The following is a 17,170-nucleotide window of genomic DNA, read 5'->3' as shown; positions in this document are numbered from 1 at the left end:
TCTCCTCCTCATATCCATCGCACTTAGACTTGAGTTCTTCCTCCAACTCCGTGATCTTGGTCAATGCCTTCTTCAGATCTATCATGCCTGTGCACATTTGGTTCTCCTGGCGACGAATGTGCTGGTTTTGCTCCTGGATGAAAGCTGCAATTGATCTATCCTTCTTGGTGCTGATCATCTCCCATTGCTCATCTCGGCACCCACAAATCTGGTAAATGGTATCCTTAAGCTCCTTGTGGTAAACTTATCCAATGCGTCCCATGGTGATGTGGGCTGCAATGCTCTTTCCTAGACTCCAAGTTGGTGCATCAAAGGAAAACTCTATGGGCTCGGTGACGGGCATGAACGTCCTTCCTGGAACATGAACTCGAATCATCCAACACTCCTCTTCTGGTAGCGTGGCATTGTAGGTTCCGGTGAAGCTTGGTATTCCGATGTTCAGGTATCTAGTGACTTCCTTCAATTGGCGTCCAAAGGGTGTATCTTCATCTGGTTGCATGAACTTGTTCCTGGCATCCACCATCCTAAAAGAGTGGAAAATGGAGAGGAGTCAGAAATGAGAAGAGAATAGTGATCTAGGGTTAAAGCTTAGTGGTCGTGTCCTATAGTCAGCGTCTGCTCTGATACCATCTTGTAGCGACCAGACCTTAGACGGTCACTCTCTATGCATCAGTGTCATCCCTGGATCAGTAATGCTGACACGCATAGTACATGAAGGATTTATAACAGAGTAGCAATCACACACTTATTACATCGAATGTCTCAAAAGAGAACTTAATACAATAAATATGGCTTAAGGCCATCTAAAAACGATAACAGTGGAAGACTTGGAAGATAAGTGAGTCCATCAACTCCAACGGCATCACTGAGTATAGAACCACGACCTAAGGCACCTTACTTGTCGTCTGAAAAGTCTGCAACATGAAACGTTGCAGCCCGAAAACGGGTCAGGACATGGAATATGCTGGCAATGTAACACATATAGAGTAATGAACAGAATAATGCTATACTACATGCATATTTGGCTGGTGGAAAGCTCTATGGTTATAGTTTTGCGAAAAGCCAATTTTTCCGTACTGCCAAGGAATAAATTTTATTTACTATCTTCGTGGTTGTTAAACATTGAGAATGGGTGACACCATCTCAATCCCAATTAAGTTTCAACATTAATCCCAACAAAATTAATTAAAGTAACCTGATGAGATTCACATGATAATCCAAGTACTAGATACTCAAGTTGTCCATAACCGGGGACACGGCTAACCATGATTGGTTTATACACTCTGCAGAGGTTTGCGCACTTTTCCCCACAACACTCGATCTCCTCCGTTGGGATTCTCGCACTACATGATGTTTGAGAAACGGATGACCGAGACATAGTCTTTCAGAAGCGATTGCACCTTATGTGCGGGTAGACAGTACCACCTACAACCCCTACATCTGCTAGTCTACCACTGTAAGAGTTCACACAACTTAATCAACTATGCTAGAGCCCATAATAGCTTGTGGCTGTACACGGAAGTTTCTAGCATGAATAATCTCATGATCCCTTTGAGCCATAATAGCTTGTGGCTGTACACGGAAGTTTCTAGCATGAATAATCTCATAATCGCTGGAATACCCAGGTGCCTCAATCCACCCAGATGTGTGTTTAAGTAGCCACCTTAAATTGAACCTTTAATTAACAATCTCACATATGTCATGGATACACTCACCCAATCCACGTCTACTAGCATAGCATAGCAATATAAGCAAACGTAGAAGTAACTCCCAAGGGTTTGGCAATAAACAGGGCAATAGGTTCTACCTCATCAGCTACTTCCCAACCCACAATTTAATCAGATCCTAATCATGCAATTGTTTGAGGATTGATCTAATGCAATAAAACTGGGTATGAAAAGAGGTATGATCAAAGTGTTACTTGCCTTGCTGATGATCCGTGAAACCTAGGGATTCGAAGTAGCAAGCGGCGCACTCCGGGTACTCTATCGCAAACAAACAAGCATACAATAAGTACTCGTCTAATGCATAGGTAAAACTCAAATAAGATATCTAACCAGAAAGTTCAACTTAAGAACTCCGGTTTGCAAAAAGAATCAAATCAAACGAAGCAACGAAAGTCAAACGGCGAAAGAAACAAGCTTCGTTTACTAATCTGGACCTAAGTCAAATTTTACAGTAGCAAAACTTGTTTGAGTTGGTTAAACAGAAAGAGGGTTTCGAGAGGAAACTCTAGGCGCTTGAATCACCTGATTCCGATAAACGAGCGAAAAGTTATACTAGAACGAAAAACAGATCGGAAATCGCAATCAGAAATAATCGCGGAAAATCCGAGAAAAAGAGAAACGGACGAACAGGCTAACGAACGAACGTTCGCTGTCTGCGAAAAAAACGAAAACCGTTCGTTAAAACGAATGTATGGACGAACGTCCGCTAAATAAACGAAACCGAAAAAAACAGATCTAGGTTTTTTTTAACAAAACCGAACGAAAAACCCGCGGAAAAACCGTAGGGTTTTCTCGAGGAAAACCGCCGGCGGCGGGGGCGGCGGCTACCTCCGGCGTGGGGCGGCGGGGTCAGGGGGGCGGCGGCGGGGTCCGGCGGGACGGGGCGGCGGCATCCGGCGGGTCGGCGGCGGCGGCTCCGGCGTCGGGCGGCGGCGGCTCCGGCGTCGGGCGGCGGGACGGCGGGCGGCGACGGCTCGGGGGCGGCGGCGGCGGTTAGGGTTAGGGTTGGCGCGGGGCTCGGGTGGGCTTACAGGCTCGGGGCGGCGCCTTATAAAGGCCCGGCCAGGCGGAGTCCTGGCCGAACACGGCCCAAAGTCGGTTCGTGTTTTCTTTTTAAATAATTTTGCTCAGAAAAACAATTAAAAGAAATACTAAACGGACTCCAAAAATCCTGAAATATATTTTTCCCGACTTCTAAAATCAAGCCGGACAAGATGAACATTTATTTGGGGCCTAAATGCAATTTTGAAAAACGCGTATTTTTCCTAAATTCAAATAAAATAGCGAAAAACTCCAAAATAAAATATTTTTGATTTTTTATTAAATCCTCAGTATTCTTTTATTTTGGGAAAGTCATTTTAGTCTCCTCTCTTATTTTTAAAATTGGAATAATTTGATGATAAAATAAATAAAATCAAATGATCCTATTTTCAAAATTCGAGAAAACTCAAATATGAAAATAACGAAATCCCCAACTCTCTCCGTGGGTCCTTGAGTTGCATAGAATTTCTAGGATCTAGGCAAAACGCAATATAATATGATATGCAATGATGATCTAATGTATGACATTCCAAATTGAAAATTTGGGATGTTACAGCGTGGGAAACAACTGTCGAGTCTTCCCTGCCTCCGTGTCGTTCCCTTAATAGGCCTCGCCGTCGTCCACCGCCCTGGTGCTCTCGGCGCGGCCTGGTCAACGACCGACATGCATCTGAAGTGGACTGTACGTGGAGAGGCCGACAGCTAGGTCCACGGCCGCACGCAAGGAAATGCCTCCTTATTACGCGCAAAATAATGATTCCTCCACCTGACATCAGGGACCCACCGAAAGGGCCTCTGTATTTCGCGAAAAAAACGATACCGCCGCTGACAGCTCGGGCCCACTAGCTATATCTTCGCACGCAAGGAAGTGCCTCCTTATTACGCACAAAAAAATGAATACTCCCCCTGTTAGCTGGGACCCAGTATAGTGGCAGGCTGACTTGTGGGCCTACTAAGTTGACGGGGACGGAGGGCTTTGTCAACTTAGTCAATATGCACGATTCTAGCTCGAATGACCGTACGATGTCCATCCAACGGCCGTAGTGCTTCTTCAACCTCTGGTCTTCTTGCTCCAGCCGCCCAAACCAGCGCCGGTCGTGCCTCGTGCTCCTGCCTCCCGTGGCCGGCTGCGATGCGGGGGAGGCCTCACCGCCCCCTACTACTCCCACCGCTGGCCAGGCCATCCCTCTACTCACCCACACCCCCCTGTTATTCTGCAGCGACAGCAGCCTCACACCGCAGCGAACCAGTGAACCCCCGTACTCCTCTACGCGTGGGCATCCACTGCCGCGTCTTCCCCGGCTCCGCGTCGTCCCCTTCCTAGGCCTCGCCGCGGCGTGGTCAACGTGGTCAAGGAACGGCTTCCATCGGACGTGGACTGTACATGGAGAGGCTGACAGCTGGGTCCACGGCCGCAGCAAGGAAGTGCCTCCTTATTACGTGCAAAATAATTATTCCTCCACCTGACAGCGGGGACCCACCGGACAGGCCACCGTATTTCGCGAAAAAACATTTCCCCCCTGACTGCTGGGACCCACCAGCTACATCTTCGCACGCAAGGAAGTGCCTGACAGTCGGGACCCACCTGGTCGAAGCGTACGTAGCGTTGTCATTCCGGTCGCGAACGTGTACGTACATATATACTGGTGGATGTAGAGGCGCGCACGTGTCGTAGTAGAGGTGCGCACATAGCATGTACACATACGTACAGCGGCCAGGGTGCAAGAAAGAAAATACGGCCACGTATGTGTACATACGGGCGGGGTCTCGAACGCCTACTCGCGCATACGTACGGCCAGGGCTCGTGTAGATGGCTGGGTCGGAACGGAGAAACAGCGTCGTCGTTGTGTTCAAGGGGAGGCAACGGAATGCGTCGTGTTCATGGGGAGGCAACGGAATGTGTCGTGTTCATCAGGAGGCAACGGAACGCGTGGGAGCCAACTGGCTGGGTCGAAACGAAATGCGTGGTCGTGTTCATGGGAGGGCTTGGACGGAACAGGCGATGGGAACGAGGCCTTGCGTACCGCAAAACGGAGGAAACAGACCTCCTACGTTCGGAACGGGGTCCTGTTGATCGGGAGGGGTGTGGCGTACCGCAAAACGGAGGAAATGGACCTCCTACGTTCGAAACGGGGGTCCTGTTGATCGGGAGGGGTGTGGCGTACTGCAAAACGGACGAAACGGACCTCCTACGGTCGAAACGGGGGTCCTGTTGATCGGGAGGGGTGTGGCGTACCGCAAAACAGATGAAACGGACCTCCTACAGTCGAAACGGGGGTCCTGCTCATCGGGAGGGGTGTGGCGTACCGGAAAACGGGACTCCATGGGATACTAATCATCTCCACCGTCGACCTCCTCCAGCCTCCACGGGCTACCGTCGACCTCCTCCAGCCTCCACGGGCTCCTGTTCATCCAGCCTCCACCGCGAGCTACTCCACCGGCTACTGTTCAACCACCCCTCCATGGGCACCCCTCCACCGTCTACTGTTCATCCAGCCCTCCACACCACGGGGTCCTGTTCAACCACCCCTCCACGGGCACCCCTCCACTGTCTACTGTTCATCCAGCCCTCCACACCACGGGGTCCTGTTCATCCAGAGGCAATGCCACCGCTCACTGTTCATCCAACCCCCCCCCCCCCCCCGCAACGCTCACTGTTCATCCAATCGATCGGCTTCAATTAGCAGCAGTAGCGAAGGAATCGCTCGATCGGGTTCAGTTAACATCCATCGATCAATCGCTCGGGTTCAGTAACGCGTAGCCTGCAGTGCAATCACTCGGGTTCAGTTAGAGCCCAACGCCTCGCTCAGGTTTAGTTAGAGCCAACGCCTCACACACACGCGCATACGTGTACGAGAGAAACGCACATCGCTCGGCCCCCGACCTCCCACCGTAACCGGGAACTCCGCGAAATTTTCCTCCCCCTCGCTTCTACTACGGTTTTTTCGGTCATGGACGGCCCAAAGAATGTCATGCAGCTGCGTCTCCGGCCCGCCCAGGACGAAAAGCCCATTTTCTGTCATGTTTTTTTGTCATAGAAGTAGGAGCCCACCACATCTATGATGATACCGGGTTTTGTCACAATTAGCGTCATAGAAGTGTCATATGTATGACAGAAAATTTTTTCGTTCAGCCCAAAATGGCACGGATGTGTCTTTTTTTTGTACTGATTGCATGTATCCAAATGGAGTTCCTACTCCAAGTTTGAAGCATCAATGATGTTCAATTCACCTCTCAAACGGCAAAAGACTTCCTCATCAAGCAGTTTGGTGAATATATCCGCCAATTGCTTATCGGTACGAACATGCTTAAGATCAATGTCCCCTTTGGCAACGTGATCTCGAATGAAATGATGATGAACTTCAATATGCTTAGTTCGAGAATGTTGCACGGGATTGTGAGCAATCTTGATAGAACTTTCATTGTCACAAAGCAATGGAACATGTTTCACATATATTCCGCTTCGGCGGTCGATAAGGATACCAAGTTTTGTTTCTTGGAGGACCAAGACACAAGAGATCTACCAAGAAATTGACAAGTGCCCGAAGTGGACTTTCTATCAACCTTGTCTCCGGCATAGTCCGAATCGGAGTAACCAACAAGATCGAAAGAAGACCTCTTAGGATACCAAATGCCAAAATTTGGTGTGTGTATTAAGTATCTCACTATCCTTTTCACGGCCTTAAGATGACACTCTTTAGGGGCCGCTTGATATCGTACACACATGCACACACTTAACATAGTATCGGGATGAGAGGCACATAGATATAACAATGAACCAATCATAGAGCGGTAAACTTTTTGATCAACCAGTTCACCGTCCTTAGTCAAGTCAAGATGCCCACTAGTAGGCATGGGTGTAGACATACCTTTGCATTCTTGCATATTGAACTTCTTGAATAAGTCCTTGGTGTACTTTGTTTGAGAAACAAAGGTACCTTCCTTAGTTTGCTTGATTTGCAAACCAAGAAAGAATTTGAGTTCACTCATCATAGACATGTCAAACTTCTCCGACATTAGCTTTCCACATTTCTCACTAAAATGAGGGTTAGACGAACCAAATATAATATCATCAACATAAATTTGGCACACAAATAGTTCTCCATTAACCCTTTTAGTAAAAAGAGTAGAATCTATTTTGCCAATTTCAAAGCCTTTTTCAATAAGGAACTTGGTCAAGCATTTATACCATGCTCTAGGAGCTTGTTTAAGACCATAAAGAGCGTTGTGAAGTTTATAAACATGATTAGGTTTCTTAGGATTGACAAAGCCGGGAGGTTGCTTAACATAAACTTCCTCCTCAATTTCACCATTTAGAAAAGGACTTTTAATGTCCATTTGGTACAAGGTGATATCATGGTGATTAGCATAGGCAAGTAAGATGCGGATGGACTCAAGTCTAGCAACGGGGGCATATGTCTCACCATAGTCCATACCTTCGACTTGAGTGTAGCCTTGGGCGACTAGACGTGCTTTGTTGCGGACGACTTGACCATGTTCATCTTGCATTTTGTGAAACACCGATTTGGTACCAATGATGTTGTGGTTGTTGTCGGGCTTCTCGACCAATGTCCACACTGGGTGTCTCTCAAAGTTGTGTAGCTCTTCATGCATGGCGTTTATCCAATCCGGATCTTCCAATGCTTCTTCAACCTTCATAGGTTCAATGCTAGAGATGAATGAGTAATGTTCACAAAAATTAGCCAAACGAGTTTTAGAGCGAGTGATTCTCCCGGTTTGGGTATCATTGTAGATTTGCTCGACGGGATGGTCTTTGGCGACTCTTGCTCGAACTCGTGGGAGCTTTTGCTTGGCTCGGGGTGGAACATCCACATCATCTTGTTCTCCTTCTTGGCCTTCTTCATTTTTGTCGTTGTTGTTCTCTTGTCGTGGTGGAGAAGGAGGTTGTTGATGTTCATCTTGGTGTGCTTCCTCGTTTTCTTCATCTTGGTGTCTCCCACTTGTGGATGCTTCCATATCTTCTCTTGGTCCACCTTGTCGTGAGGTGGAAGCTTCCTCTTGGACGGACGAGGTATTCTCGTTCACCTCCGTTGGACGAATCTTGCCAATAGACAAGTCTTGGATTGCTTTCGAAGGGTCTTTGTCTCCTACATCAATTTGCAATTGCTCTGCTTGCGAGCCGTTAGATTTATCAAACTTCACATCTACCATCTCTTCAACCTTTCTGGTGAAATTGTTGTAGACACGGTAAGTGTGAGAGTTTGAGCCATAACCAAGTAGGAAACCTTCATGAGATTTAGGAGAAAATTTAGAACGATGATGCTTATCAAGAATGTAGCACTTTGAGCCGAATAATCGAAAGTATCCAACTTGGGGTTTGTTACCGGTGAGGAGCTCGGATGCCGTCTTGCCGAGTAGCTTGTGAAGGTACAAGCGATTTGTTGCATGACAAGCTGTCTCAACCGCTTCCGCCCAAAAGTGTTTTGGAGTCTTGTACTCATCAAGCATCGTTCTTTCCATCTCAATAAGAGTTCGGTTCTTCCTCTCAACAACTCCATTTTGTTGAGGCATGTACGTAGCCGAGAACTCATGTGAAATCCCTTCTTCGTCAAGAAAGGTATCCACATTTCCGTTCTTGAACTCCGTTCCATTGTCGCTCCGAACCTTCTTGAACTTCATGTCAAATTGATTTTGGGCCTCCCTAGGGAAGTTTTTGAAGATCTTTTGGACCTGCGATTTGTCATCAAGAAAGAACACCCACGTAAATCTTGAAAAATCATCAACTATGACTAGACCAAATGAGTTACCACCAAGACTCTTGTAGGCATTGGGACCAAAGAGATCCATGTGAAGTAGCTCGAGCGGTCTTCTCGTGGTCATGATGTTCTTCACGGGGTGACTCCCTCCAACTTGTTTTCCTGCCTGACAAGCACTACAAAGTCTATCCTTGTCAAATATACATCTTTTACTCCAAGGATATGATCACCTTTAAAAAGCTAAGCAAGATCTCGCATGCCCACATGACCTAGCCTTCTATGCCACAACCAGCCTTTAGAAGATTTAGCAATTAAGCAAGTTCTAGGTTGAGCCTTTTTGGTGAAATCAACAATGTAAAGATCACCTCTACGTATACCGGTAAATACCATTTTACGATTGTCTCTTCGAAACACTTGGCAATCTACTTCAGTAAATAGGACATTGGAACCGAAATCAGCAAGTCTAGATACTGAAAGTAAATTGTACCCTGTATGGAGCTATCATGTGAGATGGCCACCTTACTGAGGCCAACCACCTTACCCTTTTAGTTATCACCCAAAGTGACATACTTTCAAGGGCCGTCGTTTTCAGCAAGCTCATGAAACATATCTTTGTCTCCGATCATATGATCAGTACATCCACTATCAAGGATCCATTCCTTTCCGCCAGCCATGTAGCCGCGAAGATTAGCCACAAGACCAAAGTGTCTCATTGCATCATCAAGATCATAGTCACTATCATCATCCTCATCATAGTATCCATGTTCAACATCGTCTTGTGATTGATCAACTCGCAGAGAGGGTAATTCATTAGATAAATGATCATCACAATGGTCATCTTTATGAATTCTAATAGCTTGGGAAATGATAGATAATAATTCCAACATCTCCTTTGGCACGCATGAGATCATGAAGCTCAAACAGACAAACATCAAACTTAGGATCACTAGTACTCATCTTACTCAAGGCAATAGACTTATGGAGAATTTCATCTAAGTTTTGCAAAGAATAATTTGGAAATATTTCCTCAAGAAATCTCCATATAGTGTAGGCACAATCAAGAGTAGGCAAACATCCAATCAAGTTTCTAGGCAATCCTCTAGTGATAAGATTAACAGTTCTAAGGTTGGGGATCATGTCAATAGACTCATCAAGGGTAGGATGCAAAGGATCAACATGAGGTGCACAAGGGCTAGTAATGTACTTGTTCAAATGATATTCATTGAAAATCTCAAGCATTTCATTCTTCCACTCATGAAAGTATTCTCCATCAAGAATAGGCACTCTACGTCTAAGACTCCCCAACGTAGACTCATCCATCTTCCTCCAATGGTGTTTAAACCAAAGCAATGGAGACCAAAGCTCTGATACCAATTGAAAGGATCGAGAAGAGGCGTATAGAGGGGGTGAATAGACTCTAAGAAGAAAAGTTGCAGTTTTTAATTTCCTTAAGTTGGTGTGGAGTTTTGGCACAAGTTTAAACATTCACAATACATATCAAGCAAGCATGCCAAGAGTATATGAGCAGCGGAAAGTAAAGCATGCAAGTTGCAAGAATGTAAAGGGATGGGATTGGAGTGTGCAAACGCAATTTGGAGACACAGAGATTTTTATCCGTGGTTCCGATAGGTGGTGCTATCGTACATCCACGTTGATGGAGACTTCAACCCGCGAAGGGTAACGGTTGCGCGAGTCCACGGAGGGCTCCACCCACGAAGGGTCCACGAAGAAGCAACCTGGTCTATCCCACCATGGCCGTCGCCCACGAAGGACTTGCCTCACTAGGGTAGATCTTCACGAAGTAGGCGATCTCCTTGCCCTTACAAACTCCTTGGTTCAACTCCACAATCTTGACAGAGGCTCCCAAGTGACACCTAGTCAATCTAGGAGACACCACTCTCCAAGAAGTAGCAAATGGTGTGTTGATGATGAAATCCTTGCTCTTGTGCTTCAAATGATAGTCTCCCCAAAACTCAACTCTCTCTCATAGGATAGGATTTGGTGGAAAGATGATTTGAGTGGAAAGCAACTTGGGGAAGGCTAGAGATCAAGATTTATGTGGTTGGAATGGGATATCTTGACCTCAACACAAGTGTAGGTGGTTCTCTCTCAGAAAATATGTGTTGGAAGTGTAGGCATGTTCTGATGGCTCTCTCCACGAATGAAGAGTGGGTGGAGAGGCATATATAGCTTCCAGACAAAATCTAACCATTACACACAAATCACCAAACTCGGTGGGACCGATTCAGAGAACTCGGTCAGACCGATTTGGTTCATAATGTGACCATTAGGCATTCCGGCGGGACCGATATAATCAACTCGGAGGGACCGATGTGCTAGGGTTAGGGTAAAACCTCATCTCAGTTTGACCGATTACACAAACTCGATGGGACCGATTTGTGTAATAAGCGAAACAGAGAGTTGGCCAAGCAAACTCGGTGGGACTGATTGCATATCTCGGTGGGACCGAGATTATTGCAATAGGCAACAGAGAGTTTGCAAGCCCATCTCGGTGAGACCGAGATCCTATCGGTGAGACCGAATTGATTAGGGTTTCTGGCAGTGGCTATGTCAACTGAACTCGGTGGCACCGGATCGAAAGATTCGGTGGGGCCGAGTATGACTTTTTGGTTTGGGACATATGTGGATGTGAGAAAGTAGTCGAGGGCTTTGGAGCATCTCACTAAGCACTTTGAGCAAGCAAGCCATTAAGCAACACCTCATCCCCTCTTAATAGTATTGGCTTTCCTATGGACTCAATGTGATCTTGGATCACTAAAATAGAAAATGTAGAGTCCTGAGCTTTGAGATTGAGCCAATCCTTTGTCCTTAGCAACTTGAAGAGGTTCCACATCCTCTAGTCCATGCCACTCCATTGTTGAACTTATCTAAAACATACTTGGTAGAAGTATTAGTCCAACAAGAGATATGTTGACATTAATTACCAAAATCACCCAAGGAGCACTTGTGCTTTCACCTCTATATTTCGTGAAAAAAAACGTTACCGCCCCTGACAGCTCGGACCCACCAGCTATATCTTCGCACGAAAGGAAGTGCCTCCTTATTATGCACAAAAAGTGAATACTCCCCTTGCAAGCTGGGACCCAGTATAGTGGGAGGCTGACTTGTGGGCCTACTAAGTTGACGGGGACGGAGGGCTTTGTCAACTTAGTCAATATGCACGATTCTAGCTCCAGTGACCGTACGATGTCCATCCAACGGCCGTAGTGCTTCTTCAACCTCTGGTCTTCTTGCTCCAGCCGCCCAAACTAGCGTTGGTCGTGCCTCGTGCTCCTGCCTCCCGTGGCTGGCTGCGATGCCGCGGAGGCCTCACCGCCCCCTACTACTCGCACCACTGGCCAGGCCATCCCTCTCCCACCCACACCCCTGTTATTCTGCAGCGATGGAGCCTCACACCGCAACGAACCAGTGAACCCTCATACTCCTCTACACGTGGGCATCCACTACCGCGTCTTCCCCGGCTCCGCGTCGTCCCCTTCCTAGGCCTCGCCGTCATCCACCGCCCTGGTGCTCTCGTCACGGCGTGTTCAACGTGGTCAAGGAACGGCTTCCATCGGACATGGACTGTACGTGGAGAGGCTGACAGCTGGGTCCACGGCCGCAGCAAGGAAGTTCCTCCTTATTACGCGCAAAATAATGATTCCTCCACCTGGCAGCAGGGACCCACCGGACGGGCAACCGTATTTCGCGAAAAAAATGTTTCCCCCCTGACTGCTAGGACCTACCAGCTACATCTTCGCACACAAGGAAGTGCGTCCGGGCAAAAAAAAACGATTCCCCCCTGACTGCTGGGACCCACCAGCTACATCTTCGCACGCAAGGAAGTGCGTGATAGTCGGGACCCACCTGGTCGAAGCGTACATAGCGTTGTCATTCTGGTCGTGAACGTGTACGTACATACTGGTCGATGTAGAGGCGCGCATGTAGCATGTACAGATACGTACAGCGGCCAGTGTGCAAGAAAGAAAATACCGCCACGTACGTACATATGGGCGGGGTCTCGAACGCCTACTCGCGCATACGTACGACCAGGGCTCGTGTACATGGCTAGGTCGAAACGGAGAAACAACGTCGTTGTCGTCTTCATTGGGAGCAAACCGGCTTGGTCGGCACGGAATGCGTCGTCGTGTTCATCGGGAGGGCTTGGACGGAACAGCCGATGGAAACGAGGCCTGGCGTACGGCAGAACGGAGGAAACGGCCTTGTGTTCGACCGGCCACGTTCGAAACGGGATCCTGTTCATCGGGAGGGGTCTGGCGTACCACTAAACGGAGGAAATAGACTTGTGTTGGACCTCCTACGGTCGAAACGGGGTGCTGTTGATTGGGAGGGGTGTGGCGTACGGCAAAACGGAGGAAACGGACTTGTGTTGGAGCGCTACGGTCGAAACGGGGGTCCTGTTCATCGGGAGGGGTGTGGCGTACCGCAAAACGGGACTCCACGGGATACTGTTAATCTCCACCGTCGACCGCCTCCAGCCTCCACGGGCTACTGTTCATCCACCGTTGACCTCCTCCAGCCTCCACCTGCGACTGTTCATCCACGGGCTCCTGTTCATCATGCCTCCAGCGGCTACTGTTCAACCAGCCCTCTCCACGGGCTCCTGTTCAACCACCCCTCCACGGGCTACTGTTCATCCAGCCCTCCACCATCTACTATACATCCAGCCCTCCACGGGGTGGTCCTGTTCATCCAGCCCTCCACGGGGTCCTGTTCATCCAGCCCCAACCGGCTCGATCGATCGGGGTTGTCGGTGTACAAAAGTAGGGGCTCTCCTTTTGACCCCTTTACTTGTGCACGGGCAGTCAGAGCCACGCGCCATGGCCGCACGTAGCAGGTCAAAGGAGGGAACCAGAGAGAAGTCGAAGCCCTAGGCAACGCCATGACCAGAAACACCAAAGAGCAAGAGGGCGAGGTGGACTCCCCCAACAAGGCCCTTGCCGGGGCGGCCTCCGCGGCCCCGGCAAGAGCCTTGTCGGAGCAACTTGCCCGATGCCAACAGAGCGAGCCACACTTGAGCCCACTGGTTTTGACCCAACCAACTACGTTGGAACCAGGGCTCAGGAGGCGCCTCTGTAGTGGCTTGCAGATCTTCGTCAAGATAATAAACATGTGAGATCAGATGAGGACCAGAAGACGGCGACCCTCGGCGGGATCCCAGCCGAGGAAATCCAGAAGACCCCTGGCAAGCACCTTGCCGGGGACGACTGCAACGCCACGACAAGACCCTTGCCGGGCCCGCGGCAAGGCCCTTGCCGAGGGCGTCAACGGGGCCACAGCCAGACCCGCATCGACCAAGACTCCACCGCCATCCCCAAGCAGCTGCTAGCTCAACCAGCTGGGCAAGCACCTGCCTGGCGAGGGGCGGCCTCTACGCCAACTCGGCAAGCACCTGCGTGGTGGCATGCAGATCTTCATGAAGACCCTGCCACCGCGCCACCTCAGCTGCCTACCTGCCTACATGGCACCGCATGCGCCGCTGGCCTGGGCGCGTGTCGAAGCAAGGCGAGGCGCCCCCGATAAAGCTAAGGGACACCTAAGCTACGCATTAAATGCGTCCTGTCGTGTAACCCGGGCGATAAGCTCGCAGCACTATATACCTTTCCACCTCCTGTGTGCCACTGTGGCAGCCCCTTTCGACTATAAAAGGAGGCCCATGACGTACTGGAGAGGTATTCGGCCTTTTTGGGCAAGTTGCACCCCATAGGTAGCTCAAGAACACAAGAACACTCAATACACCCACCAAAGCAGGACTAGGGTATTACGCACCTTTGCGGCCTGAACCTGGGTAAACGATCCGTGTGCTTCCTGTTAGACCTGCTCTTCTCACGACCCCGCGCCCGCCGACCATAGAAGGGATTGCAGTGATCCCATAGGTGTCGTTTCCACCGACATGTTTGGCGCGCCAGGTAGGGGTGGCACAATTGTGAGAATCTGGTCTAGTAGTTAGCCTAGCAGTTCTTCATCGCCATGGCTCCCAAGAAGAAGACGATCACGCCGATTGGCTCGTCGGGAGCCGAATGGCCCGTGCCAGTGCGGGCGAGCAGTGGGCCGGTCGCGGACAGGACCCGGGCCGCAGTCCGCGAGCACCAGCATCGCTCTGGCAGTCAGAGCCTGGCGAGCGGCGGCGTTCGTGCGCCAGGCGGCGGGCCACACAACGCCAAATCCAAAGATGGAGCTGGGGCCCCCGCAGGAGGCGCGGGGCCCTCCAGGAGTGTCGTTGTGCCACCCACGGGCGGCGCAGCAACCTCCAGGACGCCCACGCCGGCGCCCACAACGCGCTCTTCCCAGGGTGTGTGCGACGAGCAGCGCCACCACGCTGGAGACCCCGGACACCGCCGTGGGAAGAGCCCTGTGCATCGTCCGCGGGACGAAGGAGTCCAGCATGCCCGCCGAAGCGCTGGCGAAAATGGCACGCATCCGCTGGGCCGTGGTAGAGCTCCATCTAACGTGGTTAGAAGTCGAAGCACGCCATGGTCCACGCCGCTATCGCCACCACCCACGCTAGCAGAAGCTTTGGCGCGCGTGCAGCTGCTCCTCGACTTCCCTCCTATGGCGGACAAGCTCGACGAGTGGAGATCCACCATCCGAAGCCTCGTCGCCGTCGCCAAGAAAGACAAACAATCCGTGACTGGTGGGGCCCTCGGGCCGGCGCTCCGTCAAACCTCCGCACGCCAGCGGTGGAGGGGCCGGGGGTGCTGCGGCCACGATGCACTCTCCTCCTCCACGCCAGCCACCGCGGGTGTCGGTCCGTCGCGATGATGCTTGTGATAATATTTCCATTGCGTCGTCCGACCCACCGCGACCAACGCCAAGTTCTTCGAGAACGAGCCCATGAAGACGCCCGAACCACTATCGAGCGTCGGCGTGATACACGCCACCAGTCAGACAAACGGGGGGGACCCGCTATGGACCACCCAGCACCGGGGGGCTCCGGCGGCCTACCTTACGAGGTGGGTTGCCCGGCCTTTACCTGTGAGCTACGGCAGTTCCAGTGGCCGTCCCACCGCACGTTCAAGCCCGACGTCGGCGAGAAGTACGACGGCAAGACCCATCCGTCAGAGTTCCTCAGCATCTACACCATCACGATGCAAGCTGCCGGAGCTCGCGACGACAAGGTGCTTGCCAATTACTTCCCGTTGGCACTGAAGCCCAACGTCATGTCTTGTTTGATGCACTTGCCGGCGGATTCCATTTCTTCTTGGTCGGATCAGTGCCATGAGTTCGTTGGTGCCTTCACCGGGGGCCACCAAGCTCACGGCCAGGCCAGTGATTTGCATATCATTCCCCAGAAGGAAGGGGAAACCATGCGCAAGTACATCCAGAGGTTCAGCCGGGTGCAGTACAACATCCCCGATGTTCATCCCGCCGCCGTGATCAGCACGTTCCATCAGAACGTGTGCAACCGCAAGATGCGCGAAGAGCTGGCGATGAACAAGGTTAAGGATGTGGCCGAACTTTATGTTCTGGCCGATAGGTGCGCCCGGGCTGAAGAGGGAAGGAAGTACCCCGGCAAGTATGCTGGCGCAGAAACCGACTCTACTGATGAAGACACCACCGCCCCGACGAAGAAGGGCCGGCATCACAACAGGAAATGCAAGGGCAAGACTGTGCTTGCCGTCTAGGGATCCGACAGCACCGGCGCCGCCAAGAAGGCTAAGGCAGACGACCTCGACAAGGAAATTGTCGGGTGCACCGCTTGCCGGGCCTTGGCGGTTGTCGACAAGCTGGGGAGCTCCGACAAGCAGTATTGCAAGATCCATCGCACCAAGGGCCACGACCTCCAGAACTGCCGAAAAGTCGAGCTGCTTGCTGAAAAGCAAAAGGCCGAGTATGAGAGGTGGGACAAGGAGAAGGGCCAGGATGGTGCCGAGGGATCTGGCAAGAAGCGTAGCGGCGAAGGAGGTCGCCGCGGCAAGGATAACCAACAAGAGAGGCCCGCTCGGGGCCACGACAAGAAGCAAGAAGACGATGATCATGACGAGGACGACGAGTCCAGCGAGAAAGAGTTCCAGAAGGCTACAGAGGCCATGTGCATCGACGGTGGCGCCTCGCTGCGTACTTCTCACCGCTAGCTCAAACAGTGGGCGCATGAGATTACAGCATCGGAGCCCTCGTTCGATGCTAAGAAGCCGCTGAAGTGGTCCATCACGCCCCTCATCTTTGACACCGAGGACCACCCTGACCGCACAACTGCGGTCGGGTGTTTGCTGTTGTTGGTCTCACCAATGATACACAACCTCAAGATGAACAAGATGCTAGTTGACGATGGGGCCGGTCTGAACTTGATCTCACCCATTGTGATCAAAAAGGCTGCAAATTCCTAATGGAGACCTCGAGTAAACGGGCACGTTTCAAGGGGTCAATGCGGGAAGGAGCCAGCCGAAGGGGAAGGTCATGTTGCCTGTGACGTTTGGAGGCGAGCTGAACTACAGGACGGAGAGGATTGTCTTCGACGTAGCCGAGATCCCCTTGCCCTACAACGGGATCCTCGGCCGCCCGACACTAGCCAAGTTCATGGCTGCGTCGCACTACGCCTACAACACGCTGAAGATGCCAGGGCCGATGAACATCATCACCGTCCCCTCCGACAAGAAGGACGCGCTGATCTGCACCGACCTGCTCTACCGAGAAGCAGTTGCAGCAGCTGCCGCCAAGGCACTT

Source organism: Triticum aestivum, chromosome 7D (genome assembly GCF_018294505.1).
Source record: "Triticum aestivum cultivar Chinese Spring chromosome 7D, IWGSC CS RefSeq v2.1, whole genome shotgun sequence".
Lineage (NCBI taxonomy): Eukaryota > Viridiplantae > Streptophyta > Magnoliopsida > Poales > Poaceae > Triticum > Triticum aestivum.
The sequence above is the reverse complement of the archived record's forward strand: the minus strand, read 5'-3'. Positions refer to the sequence as shown.